Raw genomic sequence first — 22,415 nt, 5'->3', positions numbered from 1 at the left:
AGCTGGAGAGGAGATGATTACCAGAGAAATGTCCAATATGACTTTGAGGACACAAGGCTGGCCCAGAGCTGGACATTGGAGTGGTAAATAGGGTAGGTCAAGGAGCATAAGGAGCCCTAGTGTGCTGAAATGCATGCTGTGGGAATCCAGGCTACAGATGGGAGTAAATTTTATTTTTTGGTAAAGTGATAAATGATAAAGACTGAATGATGACAAATGAGCAGGTCACTTCTACATTTCAGGCAATGGATCACAACTTTGGAATTAAAATGTTACAACCTCTGCATAGTTTTTCTCTATGAAACATGGAATCTCTCAATTCTTCTAAACATTCTTTCCTGGATCTTTGATTGCCACAACCTAATTTTGTTTGTTCACATGACTTCATTAGGATGATGAATATCATATCAGGTCTGTGAACATTCTTTTACCTTGACACTAAAACAACAGTGGTGACAAAAAAAACAGGTTAAGGAATAATGGATCTCCCTCTTCTATGGAATTACCCAAGACAGAGCAATAGAATCATCAGGTATTACCCTCAATTATTGTGAAACTTGTTCATCATGATTGTTTCTGATAACTCCATTATGGAAAAACATTTACCCTGAGTCTTCTTGGTTCTGGGAGAGAACCATTCTCATCTTAGTGTCTCTGTTGACACAGGCAAAACAAAGTGAGGAATTAAATGACATCTGAAAAATTTGACCCACGGCATCGACAAAATGGAAGTGTTGACCTTAAGATCCTTCTGTTTTTTGAACATTCATTTTGTTGTTTGTTTCCTTCCTCTATCTCTCCATCATCCCACCCCCCCTCCATCAGTTCTTTGGCTAATTACCTTATGTTTTCGTTAATTTATTCATCAAATATTTGTTGATATCTACTCTGCCAGCTGCTATACTAGACACTGGAGATTTAACAGATTTAGTGAAAGAGATGTTGAACTTTCACTTGGCTTTAACAGTGTAATGAAGAAGATATATTAAATAAGTAATTATAATGAAATGATGAGGGTTATTGTAAGGCAAATACAGGATATTCTTACAGTGTTAGGCAGGTGTAAAACCAACTCTAAGTTTTGTAGGAGACCTCTCTGAAAAAGAAACAGAAATTAATTATGAAGGACAAGTAGATATTAGGGATAATGTATATGTGAGGTACAGGATATGTATGTATTTTAAACCAAGAGAAGAATATTTGCAATGGTCTGGATGTGAGAGAGAGCATAGCATATCACTGGAAGTAATTTAGTAATGCTAGACCATAAAGTAGAAATTGTGGAATGGAGACAAATTATGCTACAGGGTAGGTAGGGATGAGACCATGTACGGCCTTCTTCATTGCAGCTTGGGGTTGATATGATCAGATTTGTGTTGAGAGAATCACTCTGGCTACAGTATGGAGAATGAATGGCAGATGTCAGAAGTGGAGAGAAGAAATTTATGTTTCCAGCCATGAGGATTAAATAGGATCTGAAATTATGCTTCCCCTATAAACAATGACAAAACTGGACAAAATATAAGAGACAACTATTTTCAGATATTATCCAACAGGCAGCACAGGATTGTAATCCCTGAGAGAAGGGAAACAAATGATGTAAGCCCTACCATCGTTAAAGCTTTCTACATGGAGGTAATTTCCAGTCTTAGGTGCAGGAAGCAGGAGCTCAAACATAGGTCAGCAATTTTTCGGAGTTGAGAAAGAGATCAAAGTTTCAGGAAGCAATCTGCATAAAAGTTCCCTTGAGTCTTTGGCTGAGTATCAGTATCAATACACACATGCATAGGGTGAAACCTGTAAAGCCAAGGAAGAATAAATCTCAAAGAAAACACTGTCAATACAAGTAATACAAGTAATTTCCATAGCTCAAACAGAGCTGCAAATTGTCCTAATTCCCTTCAGCCAAAGAGGAGAGATTTTATTAAATAGTTGTGGTATTTAACAGGGACCCCAAAAGAACGATGCCTTAGAAATAGCATAAACTCAGCTCCAGAGTAAAAGCTACGTTATACCCACCCTAAAAGAACATGATAATAAGCCTCAAAAGATTAAGCCAATTTACAAATAACTTCACTGTCTACCAACAAAGCCCAACAGTCCTAAACACAATACAAAATCTAGCATTGGACAGCATTCAATTCAAAGTGTCCAGCAATCATTAAACTATTACTAGACATACAAAGGAAGTGGAAACTGTAACCCATAAACCAAGAAAAATAAATAGAAACACACATAGCAATAAGAGAGATAATGGAATTAGCAGACAAGAACAGTAAATTATTATAAATATGACCCAGAGTATAAAGGAAAACATAAGATGTAATGAGGAAATAGAAATTATAAGGAAAAAAGAAAAGCATTGCAAATCATGTGCTTCTATCTTAAGAAGCTAGAAAGACAAAAAGCAAATTAAGCCTGAAATAAGTAGAAGAAAGGAAAGAGAAAGCCCATAAAATTGAAAAAAAAAATAGAGAAAACAAAATGAAACCAAAAGTCGGTATTTTGAAAAATCAATAAAACTGTTAAAATGGGAGGTAGACTGATGGGCAAAAAGTGGCATTACCACAGATCTTATTGACATTAAAAGAATACAGAATTTTTTTGAAAATCATATCAATAAATTAGAAAACTTAGGTGAAAAGGGAAAATTCTTTGAAAGTTTACTAAAACTTACTCAAGAAATAGAAAATCTGAGGAGTCCTATCTGCATTAAGGAAACTGAGTTAGTAATTAAAACTGAGTTAGTAATTAAAAACTTTCAAACACACAAAAACAAACACACACACACTGGACTCAGATAATTATAATGGTGTATTCTATTCAGATTTAAGAAAGAAACACCATTTCTATACAAAATCATTCAGGAAAGAGAGAAGAGGGGGCCACTTTACAAATAATTTTTGAGACCAGGTTTGCTTCTCTACCAAAACTAAATAAAGGAATGACAAAAAAAAGAGAAACTAAACACCAGTATACCACACAGACATGACTGCAAAAACCCTTACAATATATTAGCAAGTAGAATTCAATAATGTACAAAATGATGTTATGCCCATTTGGGATAAAAACTCGCAGCAAACTAGCAGTAGAAGGGAACTTCTTCAACCTGATAGAGTGTTCTTGAAAACCTAACAGTTAACATGATTATTTCTGAAAACTGAATGATTTCTTACTAAATTTTGGCAAGGATGCCCACTCTCACCATTTACGTTCAATATTAGAGGTTCTAGTCACTGCAAAAAGGCAAGAAAAACAAATAAACGACACATACGTTGTAAAAGAAGAAAGAATTCTCTATCTGCTAACAATGTGATTGTATTCAAAGAAAAAAAAATTTTAAGTTTATTTATTTTGTGTGTGTGTGTGAGAGAGAGAGCAATCAGGGAGGGGCCCAGAGGGGGGAGAGAGAGAATCCCAACCAGGCTCCGTGCTGTCAGCACAGGGCTCGAACTCATGAACCATGAGATCATGACCTGAGCCAAAACCAAAAGTCAGATACTTAACGGACTGAGCCACCCAGGTGCCCCCATGTTCAAAGAAAATCTGAAGAAATCTACAAAAAGCTACCAGAACTAATAAGTTTAGCAAGGATGCAGAATACAAAACCAGTCTAAAAAATCAATTGTACTTTTATATACTAGCAATGGACAGTTGTAAGTTGAAATTAAAAAATACCAAATACAAGGGGTCAAAGAGTATGAAATACATAGGGATAAGTTTAACAAAATAAGTATAGCATCTTTACAATAAAAACTGTCAAACATCACTCAGAGAAATTAAAAAAAGATTTAATAGTGAAAAGAGATACCAGATTCATGGGTGGGAAGATTCAATATTTGTTAGATAGCTGTTCTCTGCAAAGTGATCTATTCAACACAATGCCAATTAAATTTTAGCAGCATTTTTTTTTTTTTTTGGTAAAAGTTTCCAACCAAATTCTAAAATGTTTTTAAATTTTTTTATTTATTTTGAGAGAGAGACAGAGACAGCACAAGCAGGGGAGGTGCAGAGAGACAAGGAGAGAGAGAATCCCAAGCAGGCTCCACACTGTCAGCACAGAGGCCAATGCAGGGCTCAAACTTACAAATTGTTGAGATCATGACCTGGGCAGAAATCGAGTTGGATGCTTAACTGACTGAGCCACCCAGGTGCCCCCAGATTCTAAAATTTTTATGGGAATGCAAAACCTATAAAATTCCTGGAAAAAATGTAGATGAAAATCTTTACATCTTTGAGGTAGGCAAAGATTTCTTAGGACACAAAAAGCATGAACTATAAAAGAAAATTTTGATAAACTGACTTCCATCAAAACTAAAATCTTCTGCTTTTTGAAAAATATTCTCATGAATATAAATGTTCATACCAAAGACTGGGAGAACATATTTACAATACATATAACTGCCAAAGTAATTGTACCTAAACCACATTAAAAACTTATAACTCAAATAAACAAACAAAAACCTTATAACTCAATTATAAGTAGACACATAACCCAGTTTTTAAAATGGGCAATATGTTTGAAAAACACTTAACAAAGAAAGATATATAAATAGCTAATAGCCACATAAAAAGGTTCTCAACATCTTTAGCCATTAGGGAATTGTAAATTTAAACCACAATAAGGTATCAATATACACATTTCAGAATAGCTAAAATTGGAAAGACTGACAATGCCAAATGTTGGTAAGGATGTTGGCAACTGGATTTTTTTTTTTTTTTTTTTTTTTTTGAGAGAGAGAGAGAGCACAAGCAAGCAGGGGAGGGGCAGAGGGACAGGAAAAGAGAGAATCTTAAGCAGCCTCCATGACCAGCATGGAGTCCGACTTGGGGCTTGATCTCACAAATGTGAGATCATGATCTGAGCCAAAATCAAGAGTCAGGTGCTTAACTGACTGAGCCACCCAGGCACCTCGGTAACTGGAATTTTTATACATTGCTGGTCAAATGCAACATGTTACATCCACTTTTGAAAACAGTTGGCAGTTTCTTATGAAGTTAAAAATATATGTAGCATATGATTCAGCAGTTCTATGTATTTACCCATTGGAAATTAAAACATGTCTACACAAAGACTAATACATGAATGTTGGTAGCAAATGTATTCACAATAGCCAAAAAACTGGAAATGACTTTTGTGTCCATAAAGAAAGAATGAATAAACAATATGGCATTTCCATACAATGGACTTATTAGGATGGGGCATAAGGGAAAATTTGGGGTGATGGAAATGTTTTACATCTTTATAGTGGTGGTGGTGAGTCCACGGAGGTATAGATTTGTCAAAACTCATTGAAATGTATGACCAAATAGGTGTGCTGTATTTTCTATAAACTGTATCCTAATAAAGGTGTTTGTTGTTGCTGTTGTTGGTGGTGGTGGTTTGTTTTTAAATGGATGGAAGGAACCAGTTAGGGGATTGTAGCTGTGTCCAGGTTGGAGATGACAGTGGCCTGGATTAGAGGGGTGAAGGTGGGATGGAGATATGAGACAAGAAGTGTATGGATTTGAAAGATGTTGGAAAGTGAAAGAATTTTTCACTCCCCTTTTATTATATGAACACATCTGATATTTTAAAAATGGAGACATCAGAGTGAAGGGAAGGTTTCTGGAATATTTGGTGGGGATGAACAGAGAATTTATTCAAGAAATAGACAGTGATCTTTACTGATGATTACACTGATTTCTGAAAGTCCCAATGATAGAGTTTCAGAGACCTATGTGCATGAAACTGCTAGGAAATGTCGAGTACACCAACATATATGGAAAATGGGTAATTCTATATTATTCATATATGACATATACACATATTTATCTATTATTTATTATAATAGACAATGCCATGTAGATTTTTATGTAATCAAATTACTTTTCTTTACACTATGGAACAAGGAATTAATGACTCTCTTCTCATGTATCCATAGAGAGCAAGGATTCCATTTAGAATCTCTCTGTATATTCTTCCAATTCTATATGCCATAATGAGGCAAACTGGTTATATATGCTGGAAAAATTTGTATAGAAACAACTTATAATAAATATTGAGAGATCAAAAATTCATGTTTGTAAGGAGAATTATAGAGGAAGTAAAGATTGCTCTCAAAGTTGTAAAATATGTAATTTTCAAGTTTTAGATACTCCTTAAGGAAAATTTGAAAGTACAGAAAAGCAAAGAGATAAGAATTCAAATTACTCATAATCCCATCATCCAAACAACTTCTATTATCATTTTGTTTTATTTCTTTCTGAGCCTTTCTTTTTTTAATGCTTGGTCCAACAAAATAGTTGTAATAATAGTGTCCACACAATTTTATAGCCTATTTTTTCCTATCAACATTTTAATCTAGCCTATTGATTTATTTGTTTATCATACAATTATTCATTCAACAAATATTTATTGAAAGTTTACTATGGGGGTGCTTGAGTGGCTCAGTTAGTTAAGCGTCTGACTTTTGATTTTGGCTCAGGTCATAATCTCATAGTTGTGAGGTTGAGCCCCACGTCAGGCTCTGTGCTGGGCATGGAGCCTGCTTGAGATTCTCTCTCTCCCTCTCCTTCTCCCTCTGCCCCTCCCCTGCTTGCACTCTCTCTCACTCTTTCTCCCAAAAATAAATAAATAAATTTAATTTTAAAAAAAAGTTTGTTGTGTCCCCAGTAATAATGAAAAACAAACAAAAAAGACAAAAACAAACAAAAAACTTTCCAGTGTAGTAGAAAGAGAGTATTAAACAAGTACACAATAACAACAACAAAATAAATGGGCAACTAAAAATTGTTTCCAGAAAGGAAACAAGTAGGTTATTATGAGAGAATAACTGGGGGCTGGGGCGGGTAACAAACTAGGTTGGGAAATCAGGAAAGGCTGGTTTGAGAGGGTAAATTGAGGTGGAAATAGGAAGGATGTGTAGAACTGGCAAGTTGATGAGTGAGGGGGAAGCACTCCAGGCAGAGGGCATGGCAGGAGGGATATGAGAGAGGAAGATGGGATCAGTGCATCTGGAGCACAGAGTGTGATGGGGAGAGTGACCTCAAAGGAGACCAGATTTATAGGCAAGAGTGTGAAGATGCAGGGCTTCCACAGCCTGGCTAAGAAGTTTGCGGTGTTTTCTATGAGCCATAGGGACCCATTGATGAGCTTTAAAAGGAGGAATGCAGATGAGCGGAAATAAGATTGGTTAGGTTGGCATAGCAGTTGTCTTTGTGAAGAATGGGGTGGCTTCAAGTAGCGTGGTACAGTGGAGAAGAAAAAAATGAGTGGATTTGAGAAATATTTTGCAGGTAGAAATTTGTAAGTCGAAGATATCACGTACTGGGAATTTCACACAGTTCTGCCTAATAATAGGATTTAGTGTTGCACTGGATGTGGGGGACAAGGAAAAGGGGACTATGAGGGATGATTCCATTTTATCAGCTTAAGTAAGCTGGCAGATCCAGGGGCCACTGAAGTGGGGAAAATTGGAGGACCAGATGTGGTGGCCAAGGAGGTCAGCTCCTATCATGCATTCAACTCCTCTCCCATTGTGTAACAGGAACATAGTTCCAGGAACTGACTCCAGCTCTGGGGGTCATTAGTGATTAGTCTAGGCCAGTCTTGATTTTCCCATTTTTCCTTCTGATGGCTGGCTCAGAAACTCAGTCTTAGCTTGTCTGAATATGCTCTGGGCATTGTGCGTGGTCCAGTGGTGAGTACATGACCTAAATTGTTTCAGTCAGACTGAAGGGAAGGACTTTTATTCCATTAGTGAGATTTTTGTTCCTAAAATTTCTACAACATTTCTATTTTTTTTTTTTATAAGAGGATTCCCAGAAGTAGGAATAGTGAATCAAAGGGCTTGAATGCTTTAAAGACTTTTGATATGTGTTATTAAATTGCTTTGGAAAACAAGTGTTCCAATGAATGCTTACATCAGCAATGTATGAAAATGCCCACTACGTTATACTTTCACAGCATTGGTATCCTCATTAAAAACAATCTTAGCTAATTTGTTTGGCAACAAATATATTTTGTTTATAATTGCCCTGATTTTATTAATAATATGATTGAACATTTTCCCATCAGATTGTTTTTAAAATGGCTAGCCAAAAGAGCATTAACTCCAAAATTTAAAACATTTTTTTGGGGTGCCTGTGTGGCTCAGTCAGTTAAGCATCCAACTCCGGCTCAGGTCATAATCTCGCAGCTCTTGAGTTCGAGCCCCCTCCCTTCAGATTCTGTGTCTCCCTCTCTCTCTGCCCCTCTCCTGCTCATTCTCTCTCTCTCTCTCTCTCTCTCTCTCTCTCTCTCTCTCTCTCAACAAATAAAACATTAAAATTTTTTTTTAAAATAAAAAGTAAAACATTTTCCTCTGGTACTATCTCAAAGAATGCTTCAGAATATCTTTGTAGGAAACAACTTGTTATATTGTCCATTTACCTTACCACACACTCCTCTTGAATTGTATCTGAAATACTGATCATTTCTACCACCTAGATTTCCTAGCATAAGGGATAGATTATGTGACTGTGTAAGCAAAATCAGTATATAAGTCAGTTTCACAGCTGTCAAACTTTATTCACAGCATTAAGGAATTGAAATTACATTTTTTCCCTGTTGGAAAATTGAATGCCAAATTTGCAAGACAATGCAAACAAGATTTCACTTAGTTGCCCACCTCTTCATTTGCACCACTCAGGAATGTATTCTTTGCATTCTATATAGCCTACAAAGTGAAGATTCTTATTGTGATCTGAATTATTATACATGTGGAATAGAGAAATAAGATATGCGAACCAAGCTGTCATTCTGTTTTTAATCCTCAGAGTTTTTGTTTGTTTCATTTATTTTTGTTTCCTTGCAAATTTAATACAATAAAAAGAAACAACTATTAATTCATACATTAGTTTTAATATTGTTTTTCACAATTAGGAGTCTATCCTCTGAGTTTATAGTATGCGGGCACATCTAATACATAAAATTAAGAGAATTTTTCTGGAAGAGCTATAAAAATCTCTTTTCTATAATTTATCTTGATTCCAACATCAAAGGCATCAGAAGAAGCAGCAAGAACTAACGCTCCCTTCTTAGCTTCTAGTGGTTCAAGATGGAATTTTACATGGAATCAGATAATGGCTCTTATCTCTATTCTCCTTGTTCCAATACTGTGGTGATCTGCTTCTGTTTATACTATTCATGTGCTTTTATTTTATACTATCTTGTAGTAGTATTTGATTGTATATATTTTATTAAATTCTATGTCCTTTGTGAGCAGAGACTTGTTTCTGACATCTAGTTAACTCTCCAGAACTTGGGTTTGCTCTAACTTTCCGGTGCTGCCAATTATTATCCCAGTTAATAAAAGTCTTGTCTGCATCCTCTAAAAGTTGTTCTAACCGACAAAGCAAAGTTTTCTGAGAAAAAGCTAGAACTGGGATCCAACTTGTCAGCCTTCAAGGTTTACATCACCATTTGGTGAGTTGCCTGAAAAAATAAAGTTTGTTCAAAGAACTGACACAGCTTCTAGAACAGCAAAGGGGCACATGCTGAGAGACTTTGGGTGGTTTCTGACAGCTTGATCAGACATGTCCCTTCCTTGCAGAGACTATGTTGATCCATAAGCGTATTGTCTTTGTTTTGCATGGATATCTTCTAGATTAGAAATTCATGAACATGGAAGTCATGACCCTTCCCCCAAGGGGAAGGAGATACCAGGTAGATATAACTCCCATGGCACCCCTACTATCTTAGACTCTAACTTTCATCTATACCTTATTTCTTCCTTGGATATTAAACTGCTCACTTCCTTGTAACCTCTTTAGGAAGAATATGAGAGAAACAACTTCTTCCCCTCCCACAGTCACTTGATGGCATGTTTTCTGGTTCTTCCATTCCCCTCCCCCATTTCCCCCCACAGAGATTCAAAATCTGAACCACAGTGATATCACCCTACTCTAAATTTCTCAGTAAATGTGCGGTCAGTTTAAAAAACAACAAATCCTCAATCTGCTTAAAAGCGTCATTTGAAATTTGCCATTTCACCCCAGATATATTAATGCATGAATTCATTTAAGTCTTATTTATTTATAGTCATGGAGCTAGGAGTAGAATGTTCATTATTCAAAGCCACCAGGATTTCATTGAAAATCTGCATCCCTTCCTCCTTTCACACTTTTACTATGTAGGCTTGGAAGTGAAGAAATATGTTCAATAGCATGGTTTGTCGTTCACCTTTTATTTTTTCTTTCTAATAGGCAGCATTGTATAATGAGAATTGGTCAGTCAGAACTGGCCTTCAGTGCTAGTCCTGTATGGAATAACTGGAATGACCTCTGACAACTTATATCTGAATGATCTTGCCTTATGTAAAATGGAGACAATGCTCAGATTCCCATAGGATTGTACGAGAACAAGTGGGGTAGCATATGTACATACTATGCCTATGCCTAGCACAGTGCTCTAAGTTCCAAAAAATAGGGACTCCCTTTTTAGCTCTTTCTCTTCCTCATTTCCTTCTTCTCCATTAATAGTGAACCATCCCAAATCCGGATAGTCTTGGTATAGAGCAAACACAGTGAACATATATACTGCAACGGGATAATAACAAGTGGACTGTAGGTAAAACCTTGCTTGGCAGGCATTATTCCCTGCCTCAACTTGCTTTACCGAGCCTGCTTTACAAACACTCCCAGTGAGATGCAAACTTCAGATTGATCCTCCAACTCTGTCATTATCTAGACTCAAACTGCTTATCCAACTCTGCCTCGTCTCATTTGGATTTCTTCCAACCATTCAGGCAGCATCTTCACTGAGGCTTGAGTTTGAGCCCTGCACAGGACTGTCCTGTATGTTGGCATATGTTGCCAGTAATGCCTGAAATTCTTCACTTCTCTGTTTCTTCAAGTCCTTATTCCTCCTTTCAGGTCAAATCCAAATCTTGCCTTGAACAAGTCACTTCTAAACTGTCTTGTCCAGGACTGTCCAGCAAAATGTAAGGTAAGCTGCATATGTAACTTGAAGTGTTCTAGTAGGCATATTTAAAAAATCAGGTGTCGGGGTGCCTGGGTGGCTCAGTCGGTTAAGCCTCCGACTTCGGCTCAGGTCATGATCTCGCGGTCAGTGAGTTCGAGCCCTGCGTCGGGCTCTGTGCTGACTGCTCAGAGCCTGGAGCCTGTTTCAGATTCTGTGTCTCCCTCTCTCTCTTACTCTCCCCCGTTCATGCTCTGTCTCTCTCTGTCTCAAAAATAAATAAACGTTAAAAAAAATTAAAAAAATAAAAATAAAAAATCAGGTGCAATTAATTATTAATTTCAACGATGTTTTAATTTAATTCAGTATCTCGAAAATATTATATAAACTTACATCAATGAGATTGTACATTCTTGTTTACTAGGTCTTCAAAATCTGATGTCTGTTTTACACTTACAGCATATTTCAGTTTGAACTTGCCATATTTCAAGTGCTAGTAGCAACATTGGAATGGCCACCATATTCGATGGTACAGGGCTAGTTTATCTGATCTTGTCCATCTTTGTAATCCTGTGTCACTCAGAGTTTACACCATACATTTTAACTTTTAACTTTATAAATATGACAACTTACAGTTTTGAAAACTTTGTCGTTTACAAAGCACTTTCAGATAAATTGTCTTCAGTGGTCCTCATAGCAATTCCTATGAAGATGGAAGGATTATTGTTCAGAGAGAAAGAAATTGAGACTCAGTTATCAAGACTCCAAGATATTGAGTAACTATACAGAAAGTGAATCATTTCTTGAACCCAGGAAGTGAGGATCTAATCCCAGTAAACAGCTGTTTATTTAAGTTGTATTTGCACAGAACTTCAAAGTTTACAAAGACTTTCACATAAATTATCTTACAAAATTAATCTTCATAAAACCATCGGAAGTTATTTTTGAAGAGTTAACACATACTCAGGCTACAAAATTGAAAAAAACAACCACACCTACCAGTTTCTTTTATTCTTTTACTCTCCTTTTTACTAAATGGCTGCATAGTATGTATACTATTCTGCACTTTGACTTTTTTCATATAATAGTATTTTTGGTATATTAAATATGTTAGAAGATCCTTGCAAGTTGTATGTTAAGGCCTGCCTCATTCTTTTTAACTGGGGTATAGTATCCCATTGGCTGGGTATACTATATTTTATTAAGCAGTCCCTGCTGATGGACATTTATGATGCTTCAGTCTTTTGCTGTGACAAATAATATTGCAGTAAGTAAATTTGTGCATACTTCATTTCAACATTTTGAGTATAGCCACAGTATAAATTCTATACCAACACTTCTGGGTCAAAGTGTATGTGCTTTTAAAATTTGGAAATATTGTCAAATTTCCCTTTAAACAACTTAAATGATTCTGACTTACACTAAGAAAGTATGAGTGTTTCCTCACCCTGGTGGAAACCCAGTGTGCTGTGTGCTGTGAACTTGCACTGGTGAGTTGAAGCATCTTTTCACATGTTTAAGTGTCATGTGCATTTACTTTTTGGCAGACTGACCATTTGTATCTGTATCCTATACTCTGATTCCCTTCTGGATTGTTAGTCTTTTTTTTTTTTTTAATTGTAAAATTTAATTTGTCTTTTGACTTTGGATTTTTTTTTAAGATTTTGCTTTTGCTTTGCTTAGTATTTGCTATTTATATAAGCTGATTTACAAATATTTTTTAATGGCTTTTGTGTTTTATATCACATGTCGATTTCTAGTAGTATAGGTCCAAGTTTAATTTTTTTTGGATGATTAATCACTAATTCAATGACATTATTAAATAATACATCTTTTTTCACATATTTAAAATGCCACCTATATTCTGTGCTACGTTACTTTGTATTTTTAGATTTATTTCTGAATTTTGTTTTCCCTTCCACTGATCTTTTCTTTGCACTAGTCTCATAAGACTTTAATGTATATTAGGGTTTGTCCCTTCCCCCTTATCCCTCATCCCTGATTTTCTGGATTATCATATGTACTTACTTTTTTTTTTTTTTATTTGAATCAGCTTACTGGCATATAAGAACACTTTTGTATTTTTATTGGGATTGCATTTTATTCTTAGACTACATTATGGAGAAGAGTTAGGGTTAGGAAAATCGTCTCTGTATGATGGGGTTTACCACCCAATGGTGCACTTTTATTTGTTAAAGTCTTCTATTGTGCCTTTTAATAATGTTCTAAAGTTTTATCTTCTTATACCTATTACCCATTTTCCTAGGTGTTTTACATTTTTGTTCCCATGGTAAAGAGGATTTTTTTATCCCATTATAACTAATTAAGAAATTTTATTATAGAAAATTTCAAACACATCAAAAGGAGAAAGAATGGGGTGATGAAACTCCTCATACTCATCATCCAGCTTCAACAGTTTTCAACTCACAGCCAGTTTCATTTCCTCCAGCTTTCTTCCCTCCGCCACTCAGATTGTTGTAAAGCAAATCCAAGATTTTGTATAATTTCCTCTGTAAATATTTAAGTGTAGATCTCTAAAAGATAGTAATTTGAAAAAAGCACAACTTTTTGTATGTTAAAATATTTCATAATAGTTTCATAATATCCTTAAATATCTAGTCAATGAACATATTCCCTTAATTGTTTTTTTCTTGTAGTTCACTTGTTCAAATTGGGATCTAAATAAAATCCATATATCACAATTATTTATATCTCTTAAGTCTCTTTTTAATCTATAGGTTCACCCTCTAGCTTTTTTTTTTTACCTTGCACATTTTTGTTGAAGAAATTGGATCGTTTATCCTTTAGAGGTTCTTATATTTTGGATTTTGCTGATTGGCTCCCCATGGGGTTATCATATTCCTTTATTCCTCTGTATTTCCTATAAATTTAATTAGATCTAGAGATGTGATCAAATTCAGATTTGATTTTTTTTGAGGGGAAGACTAAATAACATCTGGTTGTTTTTCTTTTTGTGGCATTAGAAGTCATTGATAATTATTTCCTGGGTCTGTTGATTTATTAGAGCTTGGGAAATGGTGATATTCTAATTGTATCATTTTACTTCATTTATTAGATGGGCTATTTCTAAACAGAGATGCTTTCCTCATTAACTATTTGTATGTATGCAAAGTACACTGAAGTGTAATCACTGGAGATGCATTCATATAAGAAAGAGAGGAAAAATACTTGATTCTTTCCCTTTGTTTATTAGTTTTCAAAATAAAGAGTTGATTCTTAATATCTGTCAAAGGTGACCAGTTGTTTTGTTTTGTATTATTATGAATGCATGGATTTTAAACATATTTGTTTAAAAATATGTTTTAGTCCATTGAAGTTATTATACTCATCGATATTCAAATTGTTCTGTCTTTGGCCAGTGGGAACCTATCGAAATTGGCTCCTGAGGTCTTTAGACACAAATAAAGTCATTGATAGTTCTTTACCTACTTGTTTAAAAATACATTCCAGGCTTATTTTGCACATTTCCTGTCCCAGATCTGGAAGTGGACATTTTCCCCAGAAGCCTTAGTTACTTTTAGAGGGAAATTATTTTTAGAAACTAAGTTTGGACATGAGGGGTGCTTATTGCTATTGTGTTGGCTATCGTAGTTAGGCCTTTTAACTGGATGGAGCTGGGAAATGTGTGCATGCCTATGTTTCAAAGATTACTTCTGCCATGAGTTTATACTACTTCCAGTTCAAAGTAAGGACAACAAGGTTTCTATTTTATTGTTGATATTAAATCTTTATCTCCTTTCTTCCTTTCTAAAAATTCCGACTCCAATAGTGAGATTAATACCACAAAGTGAAGAAGGACAAGAAAGTCTAGACATATGTAAAAGAGTGGTTATAATTACGGAACACAGAATTTAAGTCGGGTAAGAAAGGAAATAGAAAGATGAAGGAAATGAGAAGATAAGGATTGTTCCTTTTATTTACTTACTCAATCTTGTACTTCTAATAACTATTCATTGTACTGTCTGGATATCTAATCCATTTATTCTAACTGCAGTGTACTATTCCATCGTTTGGCAGCTCACTTTACCTATATATTTTTCTATGTGATGACATTTAAGGTTGCCTTTAATTTCCCATATTTGCCACCCAGATTGTCACAATTTATATATTTTTTTTATTTTTTAAAATTTTTTTTTCAACGTTTTTTATTTATTTTTGGGACAGAGAGAGACAGAGCATGAACGGGGGAGGGGCAGAGAGAGAGGGAGACACAGAATCGGAAACAGGCTCCAGGCTCCGAGCCATCAGCCCAGAGCCTGACGCGGGGCTCGAACTCACGGACTGCGACATCGTGACCTGGCTGAAGTCGGACGCTCAACCGACTGCGCCACCCAGGCGCCCCCACAATTTATATTTTTGCTCAAGTCCCAACTAGTTTGAGAATTCTTTGGGATGTAACCTCAGATATGGAATTTTTGAGTCATAAAATAGACACATGCTCTGTTTCTCTAAATACTGCCAGACTGCACTTCAGAATGTCTATGCCAGTTTACCCATTCACTAACAGTAAATGTAAGTTTCATTCTTTCCATGTCCTAGTCAATTCTTGATATTATCCACTTTTCCAACTTTTTCCCATTCTTATAAGTGTCAAGAGATATCTCTTTGTTGTTTTCATTTGTTTTCCTCTGATTACTAACGAGTCTGAACTTGTTAGTCATCTGTCTTTTTTCTTTGTTTATGGTGTCTTGCATTAAACAAAAACATTTAATTTTGATATTGTAAGTGGTTTTTTATTTTTGGAAGATCTTGTCTAGGAAGATTTTACTCATTCCTATTTAACCGAAACAGTCTCTTGTCTTTTTTTCTACTGACGTATAGTGCTTTCTTTTTTACAAGTGGGTCTTGAGTCATCTAAAGTCCACCCCAGTTTATGGTGTCAGGTAGTGATCCAACTTTCTTTTTTTCCATAAAAAAATCCAGCTTTTCCAATGTCATTATTTCTTTCATTTCTTATAGTATTAAAATTTGTCACATACATATAGATCCATTCTTGAGCTCTGTGTCTCTTTATTTGTTCCATTGATTTATGTATCTGTGCATCAAAACCTTACTGGATTTTTTACTAAAGCTTTGCAGTATATCTTGATAAATGGTAAGGAGTCTACACTCTCTGCTCTTCTTTACCACATTTTACTTAGCTATTTGGGTTTTTGGACATACATTATCCTTCTACATACATTTGAGAATAAGTCCATTGAGTTCTGAAAAATATCCAAGTGGAAGTTTAGTTTGTATTCAATTAGTAGATTATTGACATCTTACTGTGTTATATCACTTGTGAATATGATGTGTACCTTCATTTATTTGGGGCTTATATTGTTTGCTAGAGCTTTACATTTTTCTTCTCACCAAGTTTTTTAAATTCATAATGAAATGTTTGCACAAAATTTTCATCTACTTTTTTCAGTGTTCTGGTGAATTTCTTCAACTCATCATTTTTTTCCTGTTTTTAAATAATGAAATCTTATCCTTTTCGTTGTGATTGTTGCTCATGTGATAATGAACACAGACCAACTATTTGTAGGACCTTCACACAGGTTAGGTAGAGGTCCATGTTCCAGATCAGCAGTTATTATGACACATAGCTGAGAGTGTCTCAAGAGTTCTTTCAGCCTTTATTTCTTGCAAACCAACCAGAATTGGCATTGCAAAGCAGCTCAAAAGGTAGTTCCTTTCCTTCTACCTGTTTTGACAGACTACTTCCTGCAAACATGGTTTGTCAGTGTGATTCCTTGTTCAATCTTGCCTTCTCTGCTTCTGCTTCTTGTGGGATCCAAGCCAGGCCCAGGAAAGGGCCTTTCACCGGTTGGCACACACCACACCCATTGATGGGGAAAAATGTTGTGATTTACACCTCAGGGTGCACTTCTTATCTTGAAAAGGGGTTGCTAACTTTTTAAAATAAGAAATTTAGCTACTTCTATCCTATCTCCATTCTCCCACATTCCTGTTGGATACTCGTTCTTTTGTATTATCCTCCTTCCGTTCTGTGGTTTCAGATTTCAGATTTCAGATGTTTCTTGGTTTTGTTAGAGATCCAATTTAAAGTTGTTTTTTATTCTTTGATGGTTTTGAATAATTTGTGAGAAGAGCCATTACTCAGGTATTTTAAAACTGAATATCAGAAGAGATTCCTTTCTTCCTTTCTTTTTTCTACCTTCCTTCCTCCCTCCCTCCCCACCTCTTTCTTTCTTTCTTTCTTTCTTTCTTTCTTTCTTTCTTTCTTTCATATTTTTTTAATTTTTAGTTTTTTTTATTATGAAATTTATTGTTAAATTGGTTTCCATACAACACCCAGTGCTCATCCCAACAGGTGCCCTCCTCTTTCTTTCTTTCTTTCTTTCTTTCTTTCTTTCTTTCTTTCTTTCTTCTCTTTCCTTTCTTCCTGATGAAGATATTGAGGCTACGAGAAGTTAAATACTGTACTCAAAGTTGGTTAATTTTTCTAATGGTTAATTAGGTCTAGGAAGAAGAAATTCATGGTACAAAAGAATCGACATTAATATTGTTGCCAAATAAAGTATTTATCACGTACACATTGTTTTTTTCATTATTTGATATATATTGTTAAAAAGCAAGCACTGTATTTTTAAAAACATAACCACAGTACCACCACTAGAACAAAATAAGAAAAATTGCATAATATGACCAAATATACAGTCAATGTTAAAATATTTCTGATAGCCTCAAGTGTTCTTAATTTTTTAAATTAATTTAATTTTTGTTTTCTTCCCAAGTTTTTATTTAAATTCAAGTTAGTTAACACATAGTGCAGTATTTATTTCAAGAATAGAATTTAGTAATTCATCACTTACGTATAAGACCCAGTGCTCATCACAAGTGTCCTCCTTAATGTCCATCACCCATTTAGCCCATTCCCCAACCCACCTCCCCTCCAGCAACCCTCAGCTTGTTCTCTATAGTTCAGAGTCTCTTATGGTTTGCCTCCCTCTGTTTTTATCTTATTTTATTTTTCCTTCCCTTCCTCTATGTTCATCTGTTTTGTTTCTTAAATTCCACATGTGAATGAAATCATATGGTATTTTTCTTTCTCTGGCTTACTTCGCTTAGCATAATACACTGTAGTTCCATCCATGTTGTTGCAAATGGCAAGATTTTATTCTTTTTGATGGCTGAGTAATATTCCATTGTATATATATCACATCTTCTTTATCCATTCATCTGTCGATGGACATACGGGCTCTTCCTGTAATTTGGCCATTATTGATAGCACTGCTAGGAACATTGGGGTGCCTGTGCCCCTTTGAATAGTATTTTTGTATCTTTGGATAAATACCTAGTAGTGCAATTGCTGGGTTGTAGGGTAGTTCTACTTTTAACTTTTTGAGGAAACTCTGTATCACTTACTCACTATTTTATAAATAGAGTAAAACAAGACATTGAGAACCAAGTTGATTTATACCTTTATCAAATTATTGATAGGTCAGGAAATTGTCAAAAATAAATAGGAAGGATTTACACTCCCACATAATAAACTCCATTATATAGATATAATAATTTGAAGAGTGTCACACTGGACAAAACTGGTGAGCCTTGAAAGTTCTGAAATAGATCCTAGTATTTATAAATCTTAGAACTTGCTTAAAAAATAACAAAATTTCCCAAATTCATGCAAAGGGTGACATTAGTATGTGAAAATCAATCTGCAACAACTGACTAAATGTCGGGGAAAAACAAAACAAAAACAAGAATATATCCCTATTTTCACCCCATCACACATATTCATCTAAATTATAATGTTAAATTTAAAAAAAAAGAAATCTTGAAAGAAGTATAAAATGTATTAGTGATTTTCTTATTTGATATTACAGTTGAAAAGGTTTTCCTAAACATGAATGAAAAAGAACCAAACAATGAAAATTGAAACAATGAAATATTTCATGAGTTGTAATTTCTATGTTAAATAAATCAACACTGACAAAAACAAATAAACTGAAAATAATATTTGAAATATATGTGACTAACATATTATATCCTTAAGACATATAAAGTGAAAAATATTTTCAAAAAAGATGTACATCCAAATAGAAAAGTTGGCAAAGGATATAGACAAATAATTAACAAAAGAAGAAATATAAAAACCCCAATAAATATATTAAAATACATATTTAAATTTTACTTGTAATCAAAGAAATATAAATTAAAACATTTCCCCCACCAAATTGACAAAATTTAATACTCAATATTGGGGAGGTGAGAATGAACAATCTTGTAGTTTGCTGGTGGGAACATACCCAACCACATCTGAAGGGCAACTTGGCAATGTATATCCAAATTTGAAAAATTCCTACCCTTGGGTCTCGTCATTTCACGTCTAGGAATTTATCTAGAAGAACTAATCAGAGACGTGTACAAAGATTTATGTACATGACTTTTTATTGTTGCAATATTTATAACATTAAAAAATTGGATAAACCTATATAACCCAAAAAGAACATTAGTTAAATAATTTATGATACATTACTATGATAGAATACTATACAGAATTATTTTTTCCAAATGTATTTTAAAAATCATTTAGTGGCATGAGAAAATGTTCACATATAATATATAATGTGACCTGGAAAAAGTATATTATGAAACATTACATAAAATATAACCTTTATTTTATAGTAATATTATTTATAAACACTTAAATGTACTTCTACTTATTTACTTTATACATTGTACACATGAGAGACTAAAAAATACAACAAAATATATGTGTACATATATTTATATGTTATGTATTCAATAATAGTTTAGAATAAAAATATGCCAAAATGTTAGCCATTGACTGGGTGGTGATGCTATATTTAACTTTAAAAACGTCGTTATCTTATGCATTTCCAAAATTTCCTATATTGAGTCTTTTAGGATGGTGAATTATGACAAAACTTAAAAAAAAACTACTCTAAGTAAGAAATAGAAGTCCTTAATTTTCAGTGCCTTTTTCTCTTAAATATACTGAATTGTTTCACTTCAGCAAACATTTTTTAAAAGCCTGTTGTATAGGACTACGTTAATGGTAACTTTTCTGACATGAAAAAAATGAAAGATCTGTTAACAGTAAGTCCACATTTTCATAGCATATAATAGGTTTCAGCTGGGCACCTGCTGTGTGCTCCCTTTGGAAGGAATACCCTCTGGTTTGTCACAGTTTCCATCAAGCTCTATAATCTTTCACCTGGTCTGCTCCAGTATTCCTGCTACCTGTGTAACTCCTTTAGAGATATACATGTGTCCTCCTCCAGAATTAACTTTAACAACCAACATATTTAGCGGTGGAACATGTACAAGGTTATTGTCATCAAATATGCCATCTATTACCTTTACTAATTAACTTTTCTGAAAGCTGTGCCCAATGGAAGAGACAAGAACTCAAAACAAAGGAGCATTGCTACTGGAAAGAAAAAGCCAAAATGTAATGATTTCAGCTAGAATGATTATATGCCACATCTCTCTCTCTCTCTCTCTCTCTCTCTCTCTCTCTCTGTCTCTCTCTCTCTCTCTCTCTGTCTCTCTCTCTCTCTCTCTCTCTCTCTCTCACACACACACACACACACACACACACAAATGCACCAACTATAAGCTTGTTATAAATAACAAGATAGTTAAATAAATTGGTTAGAAGATAAATATTTCTAAAATTAGTAACTATTTTTTCTATCCCACCAATCTCTGATTAAACAATACAATGACAATCGCTTCTCGGCCTTTTGGCTAAGATCAAGTGTAGTAAACAATACAATGACAAGAATATTGTATTTATAATAGCAACAAAAAAATTTAAATACAAGAATGTGTGGGAACAATATGAAAAAAGCTTCAAAAGTTTATTGAGATATAAAATATTTCAATAAATGGATACACATAACAAGTTTCTGAAAATTGTAAAAATGTCAGTTCTTCCCATTTGAATTTATAGTTTTGATGCTATCCCTATAACTTTTTCTATAATGTGAAAATTTTAAACAAAGTGCATCTGGGAATATAAACAAGAATAGAGAAAACTTCTGAAAAGGGTTCTTAGTGAAAAGACCTTAAAGATGGTCATAACCCTTTTCCTAATAATTTCATATTTAATAATATATTTCAATAAAATAATAGAAAATGTGAGTAAAGATTTATTTATGTGATGTTCACCATTACATTATTTGTGAGACTGAAAAATTTGGTTCATTAAAACATCTCCCTAAAACAGGAAAATGTTATACAAACTATGGTGTATTCATATACTAGACATTAGCTAAATGACATGTTTGTGAAGCATTTTTCATGACATACAATAAAGCTCATGATATGCTATATGAAGAATAGCAAGATATAACTCCACATTCATGGGCACCTGGGTGGCTCGGTTGGTTAAACGTCCAATTTCGACTCAGGTCATGATCTTTGTGAGTTTGAGCCCCGCGTTGGGTCTGTGCTGACAGCTCATTGCCTGGAGCTTGCTTCAAATTCGGTGTCTCCCTTGCTCTCTTCCCCTCCCCCACTCATATTCTGTTTCTCTCTCTCTCTTTCTCTCAAGAATAAATAAACATTAAAAAATTATTTAAAAAACTCTACATTCAGCATGATTCTAGTTGCTTAAAAATTTTTTTTCAGGGTGGTGAAATTATAGGTGATTTTTATTTTCTATGTTTTATGTGTTTCTAAATTTTATGGATAAGACTGTTTTTTCTAATTAGGAAAGAATACAGCAAGTTTTATCCTTTTTTAAAAAATGTTTATTTTTGAAAGAGACAGAGACAGAATGAGAGTGGGTTAGGGGCAGAGAGACAGGGAGACACAGAATCTGAAGCAGACTCCAGGCTCCGAGCTGTCAGCACAGAGCCCGTGGTGGGGCTCGAACTCACAAGCTGTGAGATCATGACCTGAGCTGAAGTTCGACGCTTAACCGACTGAGCCACCCAGGAGCCCCTTTTAAGAGGAAAAATAGCTCTTAACCAAAAAATTACCCTAAGTTTGGGGTGATGTTTTTGGACAAAGGCAAAATCACACTTCAAAAGGGACTGTCTGTATTGGCTTTTCCCTCTCTTTACCACCTTTTCTGTTGGTAGGTAATTTGTGTAAGAACTATTTAAGGAAGACCAAAATTAATCCATATTGGTTTTCACCAAACAAGGCCTTTTTCCTTGAGGCCAAATGAGAAAGGACTGTGTATATATAATGTAGATCCCCTTGTCAATATATCTCCATATTCTGGTATGTTAGCTCCAATTTTTGTATTTTTAATGAGATCTTATCTCCCTCGTAGTCCAGCAACTGCTGGATCATTTAGAGACCATCCTGTAGTGTTTATGACAGCACAGTCGGTTGCCATGGAAAGAACTGAGCTGTCCCCAATCCCATAAAAAAAAAATGGGTTCGAAGCAGTTGATTTGGCCAAGTTCAGAGCCTCTGTGAACCCTGGGAGTTCTGAGTTTCCAATTTTCTTGAGCTGCTG

General features: G+C 34.7%; 1 protein-coding gene and 1 pseudogene across 1 annotated transcript in view; one reads left to right on the top strand and one right to left on the bottom strand.

Annotated features, from left to right (window-relative positions):
- Nucleotides 1-914, bottom strand: part of RBBP8 (RB binding protein 8, endonuclease) — a 386,439-nt gene extending 385,525 nt beyond the window's left edge. Inside the window, exon 1 of the mRNA XM_060613438.1 lies at nt 905-914. The gene's annotated coding sequence lies outside the window, so the exon portion shown is untranslated. The remainder of the gene's footprint in view (nt 1-904) is intronic.
- Nucleotides 915-20,669: 19,755 nt separating this feature from the next.
- Nucleotides 20,670-20,757, top strand: LOC132666168 (U2 spliceosomal RNA; annotated as a pseudogene).
- Nucleotides 20,758-22,415: the final 1,658 nt, after the last annotated feature.

This window comes from Panthera onca, chromosome D3 (assembly GCF_046562875.1).
Source record: "Panthera onca isolate mPanOnc1 chromosome D3, mPanOnc1 haplotype 2, whole genome shotgun sequence".
Classification (NCBI taxonomy): domain Eukaryota; kingdom Metazoa; phylum Chordata; class Mammalia; order Carnivora; family Felidae; genus Panthera; species Panthera onca.
The sequence above is the reverse complement of the archived record's forward strand: the minus strand, read 5'-3'. Positions and strand labels throughout refer to the sequence as shown.